General features: G+C 41.0%; 1 pseudogene; it reads right to left on the reverse strand.

Annotated features, from left to right (window-relative positions):
- Positions 1-7,461: 7,461 nt before the first annotated feature.
- On the reverse strand, positions 7,462-8,064 carry LOC114624523 (annotated as a pseudogene).
- Positions 8,065-9,136: the final 1,072 nt, after the last annotated feature.

Raw genomic sequence — 9,136 nt, forward strand, 5'->3', positions numbered from 1 at the left:
GGCAGAGGGCAAAGGTAGGGAGAGAAACAGGAGAAGATGGTGGAGAAAGAGGAGAGAGAGAGGAGAAATTGGAGGCCAGCTATGACCATGTGGAGAGAGGGCGAAGGGAAAAGAGGAAGGGCGAAGAGAAGCTAGAGGCAAGACAGTAAGAGAGTAAGAGAGAGAGTAGGAGGCAAGCAGCCCCTTTTATAGTGGGCAGGCCTACCTGGCTGTTGCCAGGTAACTCTGGGGAGGAGCATACCTGGGTGTTGCCAGATAACTGTGGAGGTGGAGTTTAGACAGAATACTAACAAAAAGGACTGTGCAGACTTAGATGAGGAAAGTTGTTTCAATGCTGACCACTCAGGGTTGGTCAAACACTCGATGGCCTTACTCCGAAAGAGACTACATGAGAGAAGAATAGAAAGAACAGGCTCAGGGTTGGTATGAGTCCCTCTTCAACTGGTCTCCTTGGCTGACCACCCTTGACTCTGCCCTGACTAAATCCTCTTATCCTACTGATGTTGGCCTTGACTTACAGTCCCTGCATAATCAATGCTTTAATTAAGTTTGTTCAAGAATGTGTTTTCATCATTCAATTGATGATTCCCAAGCAATACCAGCCCATAGAAACATCTCAAGGATTCAAGATGACCTATTACTTAAGTGGGAAATGAGACAGACTGACTCCATGACAGGCTTCAAATTGGCAATTCAGGAGACTAGGCCTAAACCTCTATTTCCAAGAACTGGGCAAGTCCAGGAAAGTCAGTTACTGAAAAAAGCCCCAGGCCTCAGGCAGCCAGTCAGAAACTGCCTTGTTATCAGAAGTTGCCCCACCACCCAGCTGGAGGCAACAAGAGTTTCAAGACTTCTCCAAAAACAGTTTCCAGACTTCCCCAGCAACAGTATCCAGCCCATCATGCTACAGCAATAGTTCTGGAATGTCCCTGGAGATAGAGCCAACATGACTTAAAAAAAAGGTCACCTACTCCCTCCCCAGAATTCCCCTAATGTGTTTTAAATCAGACCTGCTAGCTCATCTTGGTAGACAGTACACTCCAGCATGCTGGACTTCTGCAGAATAAAACCCTCTTTGCTTTTGAAAAAAAGACTCCAAATCTTTGAATTCTTAACACATATATTAGCTTTCAGTTGTATTTTTTAATTGTTTTTCAGACCCTACAACTTGCATAAATCTTAAACCTTTCTCCTTTTCCACTCAATCATTTGACATAAGATATTGATTACTGAGAACAGTCATTGCAAAGCAGGTTTTTTTTAAATGGAGGGATAGTTAAAAAGTTACATTGAAACCTGTTTTGTGAATTTGCCTTTCTCATCAGGAGACCTAATAGCACAAGAAAAAGGAAGACCCAATTTGCAAATATGAAATATATTGACCACACAGCTACCACTAAACTAATAAAGCTACAATGAGCCATCAGCACCATCGGAGATTTAACCAAATGGTCTCTGTATCAATTAAAATAACAGACATTTATCAGCCACCTGAACTATAACCCTAGGCTCCTCCTCAGTCAGTCTCAAGAATCTCAGTGGAGGAAGAGTGTATTCAGTCTTGTCACAAAGTATAGCATTAACTCTTTGACTGCTGCACAAGGCAGCATCAGCCAGACCCAAAAGACCTGAGACTTTGATGCGGGTGAGAAACTTGAGAAACCAGTATACCTTGGCAAGGCAAACAAGGGCAGTCTCTAGTGCCCCACTTGTTCACAGTCTTGGCAGGATCCTGGAGGCAGGAGAGGTATGGGGCAGTTTCACTCCTTGGTTAGTATTGCCACAGTCCAGGTAAAGTCCTCTTCTTTGGAAAAGACCTTAGAGCTGCCTCAAGGAGCACACATTGTTGTCTATCATGGGAAGCCTTTTCATTAAATACTTTAAATGCCATATTCAGCAGATATCTGAAGAGTTTTTGAAGGCTATCTATTAAGTACATGTGATTTTAAATAAACGTTACTTGTTTTTTGTTATTTGGTTTTGGCTTAACCATGAAAGCATATACAGAAGGCTAAATAGAACTAATTCCTGTCAATGAGCTACACAAATTCTTAGTGTAACTACAAGCAGAGTTCCGATCACATCAAAGACTTTGATCATTTATAAGATGACTATTAACGTACATGTCCTAATTAGCCTTAAAATTACAATTCTTAAATTGAAATTCTTTTAGTACCAAAATAAAACTTCAAATCATAAATGCAGCCCATAAAGAGATTGAGAATCTTATTTTTGATCCTTTTCTATTGCATCATTATAGAATATGACAATCTCTTGTATGACTCAGTTTATTCAAATATCAAAAACTTAACAAAGTTAATAAAGACAAAAAGGGCAGATATACATTTTCAAGTGAGTTTCTGTTAGCCTGAATTAACTTAGGTATGGGAAACATTCCATAGGCTCTTGGCAGACTGCTTGGACATTGTCTCACTTGGTCATAAGATAGGAACACCTCAGTTTTGGCGCTCATAGCTGTCCTGGACTTCTTAGCTTCACATCTTCTTCCCCACATATTTGGTTTTTCTTTTATTTTTTTTTCATCCTAGTTAACCCTGATCCTCAAGCCTCTGTTACTCTTTATCTAGAATAATACAGTTTTTTGCCAACTTAATCTACCCAAAACACTGGACAGATCCTATCTCATGATATTAAATCTCTGTTGGTCTTTATAAAGTCATAGTTGCAATAAGAAAACCCAATTAAACATGCTGGTGAGCTCCTAACCAGGAGGCCAGACTTGACTTTGTTGTTGTTGTTTGTTTGTTTTGTTGCTTCTTTTTGAAGCTTTCTTCCTTAGTTCTGCATCAGGCAGCATTTTCTGTCTTGACCCTTTCAATAGGATATCCCAGACCTAGTCTTCTGAGCTGGTGTAGTCTCACCTTTAGCTCAGGTATGTATGTGACCATAGCTTTCCATTTAAGGTGAAAACCAAAATGGGCAAAATTGCTAGAAAAAGCTTTACATATATCAAACATTTTGGTTGAACCCATGATATAATTCTAAAATAAAGCTAACACCCAGAAGGGAGCTGAAAGTTACTGAACACAGAAAATAAAACTCACTTACATTTCCTTAATTGAGGAGCAAAATTATTACATTTTTAATTACCATAGCCTTTTAAGTGTTATTTCCAAAATTTTAATATAAACTTCAGTTTTATTATTTTGTTCTCATCTGTTATTCTTAGTCTCAGGACAAGTGTCACTACAGAAAAATCCATCCTAATCAAGAATATCTTGGAGACCCACTGTTATTTAAAAATATCTATTTCTTTTAGTCAAGAGTTGAATCCAGCTTGTACATATAGTATGCTACTGTGTATAGATTTTCAACTATCAACCTTGTTGCTATACGTTTAAATTAACTTTGCAGACTTTTAACCATACTCAACGAACTTACAAATCTTTATGGAAAGTTTATTATAATAGTCTTACAAATCTTGAGATAATGTTCATATTTTAGCAAAATTTTTAGAAAATTAAATGACACTGAAAAAGAATATTAGGCAAGTGGTGATAATCCCCATTGGGGATAATTTACTCTTTTGTTTTGTTTTTGCTCCCCTTTCCCTGTCACATAGTCAGGTGGCCCACCTGACATGGGAGAGAGATTTTGGAAGAAACTTTTAAACGAGCATACTTGAGTCTAGAGGAGGAAGAACCATAGTCCAACTCCAGAGCCAGCTTTGTGTTCAAGTAGAGCAGCATAAAGCAACATTTTAATATTATCTATTTTTAAAAGATAGCTGATCCCTATAAAACTAAAACCAGTAACCAGGGGGAGGAACCAGAGTTAGTTGAGAACAAAGAAGGCTTAAAGATAAGAAAATGTTGAGCCCTGCATATAGAAAGAGAATATTGTAGGAGAGAGCTGAGAGATACACCAGTCAGTGAGGAGTTTGTGTGGAGTGTGTGCACACTGCAGCTGGCTTATTCTTGCACTCTTTCCCTCACCTCCAGCTCTTGGCTTGCATATCTACAAGAAATGTATGGACAGACCAGAAAACACAGATCCATCAAACAGTAACTTAAAAATACAAAATATTCACACAGTCATGGGGGAACTGGACAAAAACAAACATTTAGTGGTCACCTTCACTCACACACCCAACATCCAGTTTCTACCTTAGCTTTTCCAATAAGGACCAAGAGCATCCTGGTGGTCCCTCTAAATTAAGCTGCATCCAGGTTTTCCACGAGTCCCACAAATGTACACTAAGAGGATCAGGATTCTTACCTATACCTCCAGGGGTTTTCTGATGCCTCTTTTCTCAGAATCTAGGCACTGAGAACCTGCTACTGGCTCCCTACAAATGCTGGGTCTATCTGATTCCTCATTGCTCAATATGCTGGGAGACTCCAGAGTCCCAAGATTGCCAGAAAAAGAAAGTGAATCTGGCTGAAGACAAGCCCAGACAAGCCTCCAAATGTTATGGGTCTTGGGTCCTTTAGAGATTCACCAGTCTGACCATTAATAAAATTTAACAAAGAAGAAGTTTTTATTCATATTGGCTCTAGGTCTACACCCAGGGCACTGGATCCCTGAATGTATCTCCAAGCCACCTCAGTCAGGGGTTTAAAAAGGCAATGCCAGTTTATAAAGGACTCAGGAAAGCTGGATGCAGCATTAATCCTGAGTTGTTATTAGTTGGAAAAGCTAAAGTGGAAATTGGATGTTGGGTGTATGAGTGAAGGTGACCACCAAATGTTTGCTTTTGTCTGGTTCCTCACCCCCAACTGTGTGAATCATCTCTTATTTAATAAAAAGCTTTTTTATAGAAGCAGAAATATCAGTTGACTTTATGACCCTGCATAAACAACAATTATGTTAAAGTTGTACAAGACCAGGCAGTTACAAAAATCAACCGTTAATTGCCTTTAACATTTGGAAGTTCAATTTTCTTCATAGTTCTCTTGAGCACAGAAATTTTAAACTTTTAAATATAAGTTGGTCATCAACATAACATTAGCCATTAGAGTAGAAGAAGGTGCAGAAAGAATGTAAGAGCCATGGAATGGGGAGGAGAGCTGTGAAATTCATTTTACAAACATGACAGCACCTCATGAACTGTGGTTCACAGAAACTGTGGTTGTCTACAGCAGACTAGCATGAAATGAAGCCAGTCAAAATGCCAGCATGGACAGGAGAGAGATACATGAGGCCCCACCCGGCTGATGAGCTACTAGAAGTTGTTGTCTGCTATGGGAATTAGTCAGTTCTCTCTGGGGGTGTGCCACTGGTGGGTTTCTCTTGCTCCAGTGGGTGGCCCCGCACCTAGGCAAAGGTTGGAAGCACTAATTGAAATCAGTGGGTTATGAAAAAAAAGGAGGAAGATACAGAAAGAGGAAGAGAAAGGCTTGAAGGAGGGAAGATGTGTTGTGGGAGTCTAGGGAAGTTGGAGATGGGGGAATGGGAGATGGATATGATCAAATGCACAGTATAGATACATGAAATTCTAAAAATAATGTAAAATATTAAATGAAAAGAAGACATTGATAATATAAGTCAAGAATCTAGCAGCTGCAAGTAACAAATAACTTGACACCAACTAGTTGAAGTAAAAAAAAATACTTTTAAATCACTTCTTTTATAAACTGAAAACTCTATAGGAGAATTAACTTCATTTGTGACCTGTTTCAGAACCCACTGTCATCAGCACTGGGGACTGAACTCCTTCCACTCTTAGCAGTTTGCTTCTAAAGATCCTTAAGAATGAGTGAGAAGCTTGTACACCCATTGTCACAATGTCTAATTCAGTAGATAAGAGAACATGTGTCCCACAAAACGATACCCAACAGTCCCTGGCAGGACCCTAGTGATTGTTAACAACCTGACTTTGGTCTCTGGCATCTTCCTTTTACTTTTTAAAACATACTTTAATTATTTTTTATTTGTATATTGGTGTTTCTTCTGCATATGTGTATATTACTACATGTATGTCTGGTGCCCATGAAGTCCAGAAGAAGGTATAGGACCCCTGGAACTGTGGCTACAGTTATGAGCCATATGGTTGTTGGAATTGAGTCTAAGTCTTCTAGAAGAGCAACCAGTGTGCTTTTAACCATTGGGGCATCTCTCTAGGCCCCAAGATTTATTCATTTTATGTATATAGATGTTTACCTACATGTATATCTTTGTACAATGTGTATGCCATGCCACAGAGGTCATAAGAGGGCCTCAAATCTCCTAGAACTAGACATACAGATGGCTTTGAGATGCCATGTGGGTAGTGGGAATTGAACCCCTTCCTTAATGAATTACCGTGGCCTAGAATTTCCCGTGCCTTGGAAAGCGTCGCTGTTCCGGCGGCGTCCAGTGAGCTCTCGCTGGCCCTTGAAAATCTGGGGGAGAGGGTGTAAATCTCCCGCCGGGCTATACCCATATCCGCAGCAGGTCTCCAAGGTGAACAGCCTCTGGCATGTTGGAACAATGTAGGTAAGGGAAGTCAGCAAGCCAAATCCGTAACTTCGGGATAAGGATGGGCTCTAAGGGCTGGGTCGGTCGGGCTGGGGCGCGAAGCAGGACTGGGCATGCGGCACGGCTTTTTTTTGGTTTTGGTTTTTTAGAAGCCACTGCCTTTCTGGTTTAATCTTTATCCCAAAAAAGTCTATTTCCTCAAAGCACAGTCTACAAATTAGAGTTGGACCACTTTCATCACAAGAAAGGGCATTTATGCCAAGCACAAAGGCCACTTACCACTCCTACAATAGTCTCTCGGGCCAATGGAAAGTTTCTCTGAAACTTTGGGAATTACATACAGTATGCACCATTAACGCAAGCTAGGGCCACCAGAGAAGAGAAAACTGCTAAAGAGAAATGCCTCTGTCAGGCTGGCCTGTAAGCAACTCTCTGGAAGCATTTTCTGGATTAATAATTGATGTGGAAGGGCCCAGCCAGTGGCAAGAACTATCTGAAGCAATGTAATTATTAAAGAACGTAAAGAATGTGGAAAGTTAGCGTGGTGTCAGTAATCCCACACTAAAACCTGAAGTTCATGATGACTCTCATATGAGGGCCGATGGTAGGCCAGTGAAATAGCAATGTTCATTATCTTAATCCCTCTGGCTTCATCGGGTATTCCCAAGCAAGATTACTGAAGAAACTTCTTCTTTTTTGGGGGGTGGGGAGGGAATAGTGGTTTATTTAGGTTAAAAATATTTATTACAAGCAAATTACCCTTTTCACATATTAAAAAGAAACTACGGCCTTGTTAGACCCATTTCTAAATCCATTATCCAATAAAGTACCACAGTAAGGGAAATAAATTGAGAAAGTTAAAACTGGGAAAGAACAAAAATCAAAAAAGTCAAATTGATCCTTAACACTTTAGTCTTTAAGCACATAAAACTGTACTACTTAGTATATTTCTCCATGAACTTCTTGTGAAAATCAGATCGCAGAGTATCATTTACAAATCGTTTGTCTTTCTTCTGATCATCTCTAACCTTTGCACAGTTCTTAAAAAACGACATCATCGTCCCACCTTCTTTTAACCTTGAAGTTGGCCTGAGGCTGGGATGGGCCAATGAGATTTAGGAGAGGGTTTCCACTCAGAATGTTTTCCATGCAGATTCTCTCTTCCTCTGCTTTTTGTTCTTGTTCCTTCCTGGCCTGTTCTTCAGCTCTTTCTTTCTTGTTCTTTTCTAGCTCTGCAAGAAGAGCCACAGTATCATCATCATCATCGCTCTCCTCTTCAAAATCCTCATCTTCCTCGTCTGTGAGAGGGTCATCAGCATCAAGGTTGGCAGCAGGAATCTGGTCTAAGCGGGGCTTCTTTGACACTGAAGAGGAAGTTGTATGTTCTCCGGTCGGACGGTCCCGATTTTTTTCCCTCGCAGCAGCTCTCTCTCTCTCTTCCAACTCTCTCCTGAAGTCGTGGTTGTGAACCTCTTCAGGGGCATCCTGTGTAGTTTGTCTGTACTTTATCTTTGTATGCAAGGGAAGGGCTCTGCTTGAATATTGCTTGGAGAGCTGGCTCAAATCCCCTTCTCCTTTTCTTCTCCCACCTCTTGCAGGTTCAAAAGTTGGCCTGGCTGCTGTTGTCATCTTTTATTTCTGGAGGGGGTCCGACACAGCACCTTCTCAGAAACTTCTAAACTGCATGGTGAGTTCATCTTCCTCACACATTTCTCCAAGAATACTTGTTCCCATTCTTTGGTACTAACCAGTCATGAAACACTGTTAGGCATAGATTCTAAACAGGCCTTCCCAGAAGGACAGTCAGTATTTGATTCACTAGTTCATTTGGGACCCAACAACTCCAAAGAGCAAGTTTTGTATGCCAGTCAGAGAGGAAGGCTAGCCCAAAGGCCAGGCAGTTCCCTCTGTTCCTGAAACATCCATAGCCAAGAACTATGTTTTTGCTATGTCTTGCCTAACAAAGAAGCACCTTGCTAAGCAGTCTTTTATAGGTATGCTATGTGCCTGTGTGCGTGTCTATGTGTATGAATGTATTCAAATTATCTTTCTAGTGCTATGCTAAACACCATGATCAAAAGCAATGTGAAGAAAAGGTCTGTATCACCTTTTAGCTTACAGTCCATCATGAAGGGAAGTCAGGTTAGGAAATCAAGGCAGAAACCTGGAGACAGGAAGGAAAGTAGAGCCCAAAGAGAAATGCTGCTTATAGGTTTATTCCTCATGGCTTGCCCAGCCTGTTTTCTTATATTACCCAGGACCACCTGTCTGGGGGTAGTACAACACAAATGGGCTGGGCCCTCCCAGATCAACTACTAATCCAGAAAATGCTTCCAAAGACTTGCTTACAGGCCAGTCTGACAGAGGCATTTCTCAGTAGAGGTTTCCTCTTCTCGGGTGACCCTAGCTTGTATCATGTGCTTGTGTGTGCATGTGTGCATGGAGATCAAAGGATAGCCTTTTATTCTTCAGCTGCTGTCTACCTTGGGTTGTTTGTTTGTTTGTTTGTTTACTGTGTTTTGAGTCAGGGTCTCTCACTGGCCTGGGATTTGTCAAGTAAACTAACAGGTAGGCTAGGCTGACCCCAAGGACGCACCCGTCCACATCTCCCCAGCACTGGGATTACAAGCACACACATACATGGCTCTTTAAAATAGATTCTGTGGATTGAGTTCAGGGCCTCAGCAGGGGACCAGATGGGAGGAGCCATCTCCCC

This window comes from Grammomys surdaster, unplaced genomic scaffold, assembly GCF_004785775.1.
Source record: "Grammomys surdaster isolate TR1022 unplaced genomic scaffold, NIH_TR_1.0 208, whole genome shotgun sequence".
In the NCBI taxonomy this organism is placed as follows: Eukaryota; Metazoa; Chordata; class Mammalia; order Rodentia; family Muridae; genus Grammomys; species Grammomys surdaster.